Raw genomic sequence first — 9,566 nt, 5'->3', positions numbered from 1 at the left:
CCACCTAATTTGATCCAACCCAAATTTCTAGCTAGGCCTCCCCATTGATCCCGTATTATCCCTGCCCGTGTGTATAGCAAACCTCTTCGTATAGCTACTGTAATAATGTTGTTTTACGTGGCAACTGAAGCTTGCGCCGGTTGGCTCCCATGCACGCGAACTGCCTATGGGCCCCACGCACCGCTGAATCCCTCGAGCCTTATCCCCTCTCCTTTCGTACCGTCTTCTACACCACACACACCTCTGTCACGTCGTTTGAACTACAATTTTACAGGGCCATCCAGTGCCAGAAACCCTCGACGGCTGGTATACAGGGTGTATGGAACCACAACGACAAGTGCTGCAACCAGCACCCCCGGTGCTTGAGACGATGGACACAAGTGCTGGAAACCTGTGGCGGACGATATTCAGGGTGCATGGAACCACGGCGACAAGTGCTGGAGATCCGGCGAGGTTTATTTTGCTAGAAACGGCAAAGAACAGACGGCGCTAATTTTTTGCTGGAACTAACCCGAAATTTTGCTACCGCATCTTCAGTTTTGCTGGAACCAGTTGTTTTTTTTTTGCTACCAGCCAAATTTTTGCTACTATGTTTTGTTTTTGTTGGAACCCGTGTACCTCTTGCTACCACTATGTGGGGTTTTGCTACTACCGGCGTCGATTTGCTATATCCATATCATGACATCGTCAAGACCCGCGAACTATGTGTTTTTTGCTGCAATCGTTCTCAGTTTTGCTACTGCCGTTGTTGACGATTGCTACATCCTACCATAGATGTAGCAGGGGAAGGCAATGTAAATGTTGTTGCGAGTCAACAGCTTTGTTTCGACTGACGACGGTGAGCATTAGGGATGAGGCAAATGCGTGAGGCTGACAATCGCGCTGCGGGACTGGGGGGGGGGGGCATTGTGCTTTTCTTAGATAGGAACGAATGTGAGAGGGCGAGAGATGATGGGAACGAACCGATCAAATGGGTATGCGTGAAGTGATCGAAGGGCATTAGGGCAGCACGGCGACCAGTCAAAATTTGGGTCAGCTGGCCGGCGCTTAGCGCAGCCTACCATTGATTGCGTACGTGCGAGCGTAATTAGTATAGGTGTATGAAGAGGAATAGTTGCATCGTGATGACCTGTACCTACAGTTGACTAGAAGAACGCCCGTGCGTTGCAACGGGGCCACATTAACTTTAAGAGTTTAATATTAATCATGTTAATAATACATTTAATATTCTCATACATATCAAGTGACATATGAAAATATGGTAAGAGTTCAATATTAATCATGTTAACTTTAAGAGTTCAATATTAATCATGTTAATATTCTCATACATTTAATAATCATGTTAATAATACATTTAATATTCTCATACAACTACAAACATGAAAAATGATAGCACCCTATGAAATATGGTAAGATTATGTGTTTTTGCACGCAATTGTTGTGATTTATGTGTGATTTTTTTAATGTGATTTCGTACAAACAATTATGGTGAATATATACTACTACCACTACCAACTACAACTTGTGACCAATCACATAAAGATATATATTTAGAAAGATGTGCATTGCTACAACTTCTAAATTGATATATCATACTGTATTTTGTCTCTTTTCACTTCTTTCCTCTCCTCATCTCGTTGGCTAGTCTTCTCTGATTATTTGTTGTCAGTCCTTTTATCAAGGTTATGCAAAAAGAAAGTTCAAAATGTTCAGATCAAAGATAAATCTCTATGAAAACTAATTATTCAAGAGCGACGATGCAAATTAAAAGATGAGACAACACCTTGATGAAAAAATGCAGATCCACTTGTATGGCGTCCAAATATGTTACCCAAGTGGGTTTCTTGTTCACTGAGCAAATTTCAGCACTTTCATGAAATTAATTAGTAGAATTATTGTAACACCAAGCATGTACAAGTATCCCAAGATGACCACGAGTGAAATTTCTACTGTAGTGCATACTAAACATACCTGACCTTTTTCTTCTTGAATCCATCAAATTTTCATTTCATTTAGAGCATCATGATGAATACAACTTCAAAACTATTTAGAGCATCATGACCTCAACACTTCTAAGTCTGAAATCATCTCTATAAATGATCTGTGGAGCAATTCATAAACTGCAGTCAGTAGACAAATTAATTAGATTGTGCATGCATGAGACGATGGATTGTGTAGATGATCCCTAAGCTGTGGAACAGTACAACCAGAGAAAATAGCAGTCAAAGGGAGGAATTAGCTAGTTAGATTGTAGATGCATGCATGAGTCAGCCGGTGCAAGAGAAGTCGCGCGGAGCGCCATGACGAACTCGGAGTCTGGGCCCGAGCCGTTACACCTCGGCGGCAGACAGCGGCCAGCACAGCCGCTGCCCGCTGGGTCGCTACTCGCTAGTGCCCACCGCGCTGTTGAATCCACCGCCGATTGTAGCCACTGCATACAGTGTTCGCGCCGCCATGATGCTGCCCGACGAGGACGGCACAGGGCGGCGGAGTCGTGCATATCCAGCGGTGAGATCGAACAGCGAGGCGAGGTGACCGGCAGCGAACGGGCAGGACTTGCGGCGTCGACTGCAGATCTCCTGGAACAGAGAAAAAGAGAGAGAGGTAGAGACTGAGGAAGGAGAGGTAGGGCGCAGGAAGAGGAGAGGGATACTGGTGTCCATGGCGAGGCCTCCGTTGTCCACCGGCAAACCTCCATGGCTAAGGTAAGGTGCACCTACACCCGTAACACACCAGCATGACCTGACGGTGAACGGGTTCACGTGACGAGCGCGGGGCTGGCAATCAACGTTTCCTGATCCTCCTCGCTGATGCATAACGGGCACGCATCGCTGCCTGGGTCGCTCACCATGAAGAAGAAGATAGGGTGGAGGAATTGAGCGAGGGAGGAGGAATCGAGCGGCTTGTACGGCAGGGGGCCAAACCATGATAAAAATCAGTACAACCCGTGCGAGGTGGAGAACGAAATGACTTACCTATAGCTCATGATTCGATTGAGATGATAGGGAAGGAAGGAAAATTGTGATTTAGCCAGACAAAGTTTTGGAAAGTTCTGATTCAGCTGAGAAATAGATGGAAATAATGCCCCAGGATGAGGAGGTCACGATTAGGGTATGGCAAGAAGAACTTTTTTGGAAAGCTTTGATTCTGGTGATAATTACCATATTCGAAATTTCCTTAGTTATAGCCTTACCATACATGGATTGATTTATTACTATAATTATCACATTTGAGATTTCTAAGTTTATAGCCTTACCATACGTGGATTAATTGTGATTGATTACCATAAATACGTTGGGTATTGTCGGCCAGACGAGAAAGAGAAAAACCGGTGGGAGGGGGGTGGTGGGAGGTGGGACGAAGAAAAACCGGTTGAAAATAAACCGGTTGAAAGTGGGAGGGACTATTCAACCAATTCGTCCATTAGGAATAGAGATTTCTTGTGCCTTTCGCAGCGAATCTTCTTCTGCTTATCATATCGACCGTTCCAGCGGAGTACTAGTATCGCAAGGAATGGACAGAAGAGGCATCGTTTGTTTGTCTGTATGCCGTCGGTTTTTCGCACCGGGAGCTTCGAAGCAACTGCACCCGAGCTAGCGCCGGGAGCCAGTCGCGAACGCGACCACGCAATTACACCATGATTCTTCCGTGCACGCGGACACACATGGACAAGACGATTCTTCTTCACTCGTGCAAGTAGGAGTACATAACAAAGAGTAGTAGCTAATCTCCTTCACCTGCACGTACCTTTCTCCACAGCCGAATGAGTGGCACACGCGCACGCGCTGTTCCATCCTTTGCCCGCATACAATACAAGAGCTATCTCCTTCCGGAATTGGTCCCGGCCGGGCTAGCTATAGACGACGACGACGTCGTGGAAGAGTGGGTCGTCTCGTGGTGAGCACGTCCGTGGCCAAGCAGCTTGCCTCCTCAAGATGGGGCATCCGGCAGCTCGCAGGTCGGCATCGGCGGCTCCACCTCGGCCGAGAGGGATAGACGCCGTTCTACCAACGCACTACTCTGGCCACGTAAGATGACGATGGCGGCGTAACAGGGCGGAAAAGGACGTGGGCACGTGACCGGGATGGGGCAAGACAAACTAGGAGCTAGCAACAAGACGGCGCGCAGACACATCCATCAATCTCCGAATGATATTCTTGGGCATAGTACTGCGGGTGACAAGCTTGACCTCGCGACTCGATGCCCGTCCCCGTGCGCAGACGACTGCCCTGCTTCTTTCTTTGGTCGTTCCTCCCCGCTTGCCTCGAGGTTGCGTCATGCTTTTCAATTTCAGTTCCAGATATATGTCGCTGAAATTCAGATTTCGGTTTTCATTTCGACCGAAGGACCGAAATTCTCGCGATATCTTCTTACTACCTCCGTCCGAGTTTAAAAGGCCGCCAGACCAAAACGCTAGCAGCTTCCCTTCCAAATGGTTGGTGATGACATTCAAGACTTGCAATGCCGTCATGTTGCCGATCTCTGCTGAGATCGCCAAGGTGAGCCGGTTAAGGAAGAGCAGAGCACTACGCCCCTGAGATGCCTGAGCTCCACCAAAACGAGATGGGTATTGGCCCCGTCAGCCAGTTCACAGACAAGTCTAACTGATTCAGGTTTACCAACTCACCAAGGTCTACTGGGATAGAGCCAGTGAGATTGTTGCTGTAGAGATACAAGACTTGTAGATGGGTTGCCTTGCCGAGCTCCGGAGGAATCTTCCAAGTAATTGAGTTTCCCTGTGCTTGGAATGATATGAGCTTCAAACGGCTCGTGAACAACGATGATGGAATTTGGCCAGTGAGTTTGTTTGTCGAAATGCCAAACTCTTGCATTTTGCGAATCCCAGCCAAAGTTTGGTGGCAGGACACCGCTGAGTTGGTTCATGGACAGCCAGGGCTGGCCTAGGCCATGGCAAAAGCTGCAGTGGCTTAGGGGTCCAATATATCTACATACTTCAATAAATTACAAAACAATTGATTGCAGAACATAAAATAAACATTGTTATGAGGTGGACAGGGGGCAAATCCCCCCCCCCCCTCACACACACGCTTCAACACGTTGTACTTATTCAATAGTTATTTATAGTTAAATACATATATCTCATAATTATTATTTGCATCATATAATTACACATAGATGGTGTATTGAGACTTCATTTGCTAACTATTTATGTTTATGTCTTTATAGTTTTCATGATACATATACAATTTATATTGTTGAATGTATATATGTTACGTTGTTAAGGTTCATTGTGCCTCAATCACATTAGGGCGTTCATAATGCTAGGACCGGCCCTGTGGATAGATCGACGAAATTGAGATTGCCAAGGTTACCCAGTTGTGATGGAATAGTGGAAACCAGCTGAGTCCTCTTAAGGTCATGGCGTGGGCATCGGCGAGAACTCGCGATAGTCCTTCAGATTGGTGAGGATGTTGGAGCTCAGGTCGAAATGGACAATCCTTGGAAGCCTGCTGAGCTAGTATGGGATGTCACCGACGAAGTTCATCGAGCCACGGTGGAATGGAGCCATTGAAGACGTTGATGCTGAGGTTAGAAGCAAGATCGTGTTAATTATGTGGCAGGCGTGGAACCTGAGAAACACCGTTGTAGTTCAGGGTGGACACGGTCCGGGCCGGTCTGGTCCCTGACCGAGCCTCGCTTTTGACCGGCCGTGGTTGGCCCGGACCGGACCGGACCGAGGTTGCCTGCGGTCCTGTTTCTCTGGACCGGACCGGCAGCACCTAGGCTCGGTGAGGACCGACGGGACCGAATGGACCGGCTACTGTTCGTGCCTGGGAGTGAGATGGGATGTTTTTAGAACTCTTTGACAGTAAATTTGAACCTACAGATCATTAGGTTGCAAAAGAAGTTCAAATGGACAAAAAATAAGCAAGTTTGCAAACTCCCAAATTTTCAACCGAAGAAAGATGCCAATTGAAAAAAATTCAGAGGAAGTGAAGAATTAAACAACTATGGCGGAAAAGGACGATGGCGGCGTAACAGGGCGGAAAAGGACGTGGGCACGTGACCGGGATGGGGCAAGACAAACTAGGAGCTAGCAACAAGACGGCGCGCAGACACATCCATTAATCTCCGAATGATATTCTTGGGCATAGTACTGCGGGTGACAAGCTTGACCTCGCGACTCGATGCCCGTCCCCGTGCGCAGACGACTGCCCTGCTTCTTTCTTTGGTCGTTCCTCCCCGCTTGCCTCGAGGTTGCGTCATGCTTTTCAATTTCAGTTCCAGATATATGTCGCTGAAATTCAGATTTTGGTTTTCATTTCGACCGAAGGACCGAAATTCTCGCGATATCTTCTTACTACCTCCGTCCGAGTTTAAAAGGCCGCCAGACCAAAACGCTAGCAGCTTCCCTTCCAAATGGTTGGTGATGACATTCAAGACTTGCAATGCCGTCATGTTGCCGATCTCTGCTGGGATCGCCAAGGTGAGCCGGTTAAGGAAGAGCAGAGCACTACGCCCCTGAGATGCCTGAGCTCCACCAAAACGAGATGGGTATTGGCCCCGTCAGCCAGTTCACAGACAAGTCTAACTGATTCAGGTTTACCAACTCACCAAGCTCTACTGGGATAGAGCCAGTGAGATTGTTGATGTAGAGATACAAGACTTGTAGATGGGTTGCCTTGCCGAGCTCCGGAGGAATCCTCCAAGTAAATGAGTTTCCCTGTGCTTGGAATGATATGAGCTTCAAACGGCTCGTGAACAACGATGATGGAATTTGGCCAGTGAGTTTGTTTGTCAAAATGCCAAACTCTTGCATTTTGCGAATCCCAGCCAAAGTTTGGTGGCAGGACACCGCTGAGTTGGTTCATGGACAGCCAGGGCTGGCCTAGGCCATGGCAAAAGCTGCAGTGGCTTAGGGGTCCAACTTAAATAAGGGCCCAATATATCTACATACTTCAATAAATTACAAAACAATTGATTGCAGAACATAAAATAAACATTGTTATGAGGTGGACAGGGGGCAAATCCCCCCCCCCCCCTCACACACACACGCTTCAACACGTTGTACTTATTCAATAGTTATTTATAGTTAAATACATATATCTCATAATTATTATTTGTATCATATAATCACACATAGATGGTGTATTGAGACTTCATTTGCTAACTATTTATGTTTATGCCTTTATAGTTTTCATGATACATATACAATATATATTGTTGAATGTATATATGTTACGCTGTTAAGGTTCATTGTGCCTCAATCACACTAGGGCGTTCATAATGCTAGGACCGGCCCTGTGGATAGATCGACGAAATTGAGATTGCCAAGGTTACCCAGTTGTGATGGAATAGTGGAAACCAGTTGAGTCCTCTTAAGGTCATGGCGTGGGCATCGGCGAGAACTCGCGATAGTCCTTCAGATTGGTGAGGATGTTGGAGCTCAGGTCGAAAAGGACAATCCTTGGAAGCCTGCTGAGCTAGTATGGGATGTCACCGACGAAGTTCATCGAGCCAAGGTGGGATGGAGCCATTGAAGACGTTGCTGCTGAGGTTAGAAGCAAGATCGTATTAATTATGTGGCAGGCGTGGAACCTGAGAAACACCGTTGTAGTTCACGATGGACACGGTCCGGTCCCTGACCGAGCCTCGCTTTTGACCGGCCGTGGTTGGCCCGGACCGGACCGGACCGAGGTTGCATGCGGTCCTGTTTCTCTGGACCGGACCGGCAGCACCTAGGCTCGGTGAGGACCGACGGGACCGAATGGACTGGCTACTGTTCGTGCCTGGGAGTGAGATGGGATGTTTTTAGAACTCTTTGACAGTAAATTTGAACCTACAGATCATTAGGTTGCAAAAGAAGTTCAAATGGACAAAAAATAAGCAAGTTTGCAAACTCCCAAATTTTCAACTGAAGAAAGATGCCAACTAAAGAAAGTTCAGAAGAAGTGCAGAATTAAACAACTGACGGTGTCGGTGTGCAGGTGCAGGTTGCAGCCATTACATTCCCCGTGTCCTCCAGCTTCGTGGTCGACGGCGGCGAGCCAGCGGGAGGAGGTGGTCGACGATGGACAGGTGGAGATGGACACGGTCGACGTCTCGATGTCAGCGGGCAGGAGCAGTCATTCCGGCTCCTTCACTCATCATTCCCCTGCGTGCAGGTGCATAGGAGGAGGTGGTCGTCGACGAGACGATGACAACACGAGGAGCTGCAGGTGGTCGACGATGGCAACGGCTGCCGGCGGCGGCGGCGCTCCCTGCTCGAAGGAAAGTAGGTCGGGGAACGTGGGGTGGGGGCTTTGCCCTAGCGTAGCGACTCGCTGTCTAAGAATACACTGCTGGGCTGCGCCCCTGGGCCAAGTATCTCGGTCCACCGAGCTGGCTCGGTCAAAAACAGGACCGGACCGACTTATTTTCGGGCCTGTTTCTGCAGACCGGACCGGTCATTTTTATCAGCAGGCCAGGACCGTTCGGTCCGGTCCGTCGTGGGCCGCGAGCCGGGCCAAAAGCCCGCTTGCCACGTCCAGGCTGAGTTGTAGTAGATGGTGATGGGCAAGACATAGTCTCAGGAACATTGCAGTACCTTATTAGAGCATGGTTAATAATAGAGCCGATTGATAGTTGTAAACTATTGCCATGTCATCTATAATCAATGTAAGACTAGTCACAATGGAAATAACTTAACTAGTAACATCACACATTTCAATACAAGATTGAGAGGGGTTTGTGATAACTTAGCTAGTTACTATAACATCACACATTTCAAGGCATAATGAGTCTATAGCCTAATAAATGCACTCTTTCATGATACCACTCATATATTACTACCCACTATGGAGGTAGTAATATAGACTAGTAACATCGGCAAGTTACTACTCTGTTACTCCCCACTGTGAGCAGTCTAATAATTAACATGTATAGTAGTGGGCTACAAAGTACTACTTTTTTACCATATGGTTCACCATACACTCCCATATCACTTCTTGGAGCCCGTGCTATAGCCGGCTGTAAATCAATAGCCCACTTCTCTTCTATCTACTCTTCTCTTTCAACCAACTCAGCAAAAATATAATATTAAAGTCTTATAACCTGCCTACGTCATCTTTAATTATACTTGCTCTTAGGCTGCATGCTGAGCTGCTGGCTACTGCATGGGATCCTATGGAGGATTCGGACAAAGGTAATCTATCACTGTCTGACAGTGGCATCTCCTCCGATGCCTAATCATTGGGCTGCTCCCCCGTTAGGAAAGGCCAAATTAAATACTGATGAGGCGTTTCTAGGGGAAACAAGTGACACATGGGGAGGCGCTATGGCTAGGGGCCACATGGGCCGTGTTTTCGTGTCCATTGGACGGGTACAGATCAGTGGAACAATCAGAAGGTGTGAGAGCAACTAGTTAACGAGCGCTCTTTCAGAAGCCTCGCAACGATCAGTGCCATTTGGCGTGCTCTCAGCCATTCGCCACGTGTCGCGCTCTGGACGCTACCGCCGAATTTTTATTTTTTTAGTTTTTCGCACGCGTTTTCGGCTTTTTAAACGGTTTTTTCCTGGGTTTTTTTTACCGTTTTGGTCTTTCCCTGGTCTTCCTTAGCTTTTCG

This window comes from Triticum dicoccoides, chromosome 6A, assembly GCF_002162155.2.
Source record: "Triticum dicoccoides isolate Atlit2015 ecotype Zavitan chromosome 6A, WEW_v2.0, whole genome shotgun sequence".
Classification (NCBI taxonomy): domain Eukaryota; kingdom Viridiplantae; phylum Streptophyta; class Magnoliopsida; order Poales; family Poaceae; genus Triticum; species Triticum dicoccoides.
Note: the sequence above shows the minus strand (reverse complement) of the source record.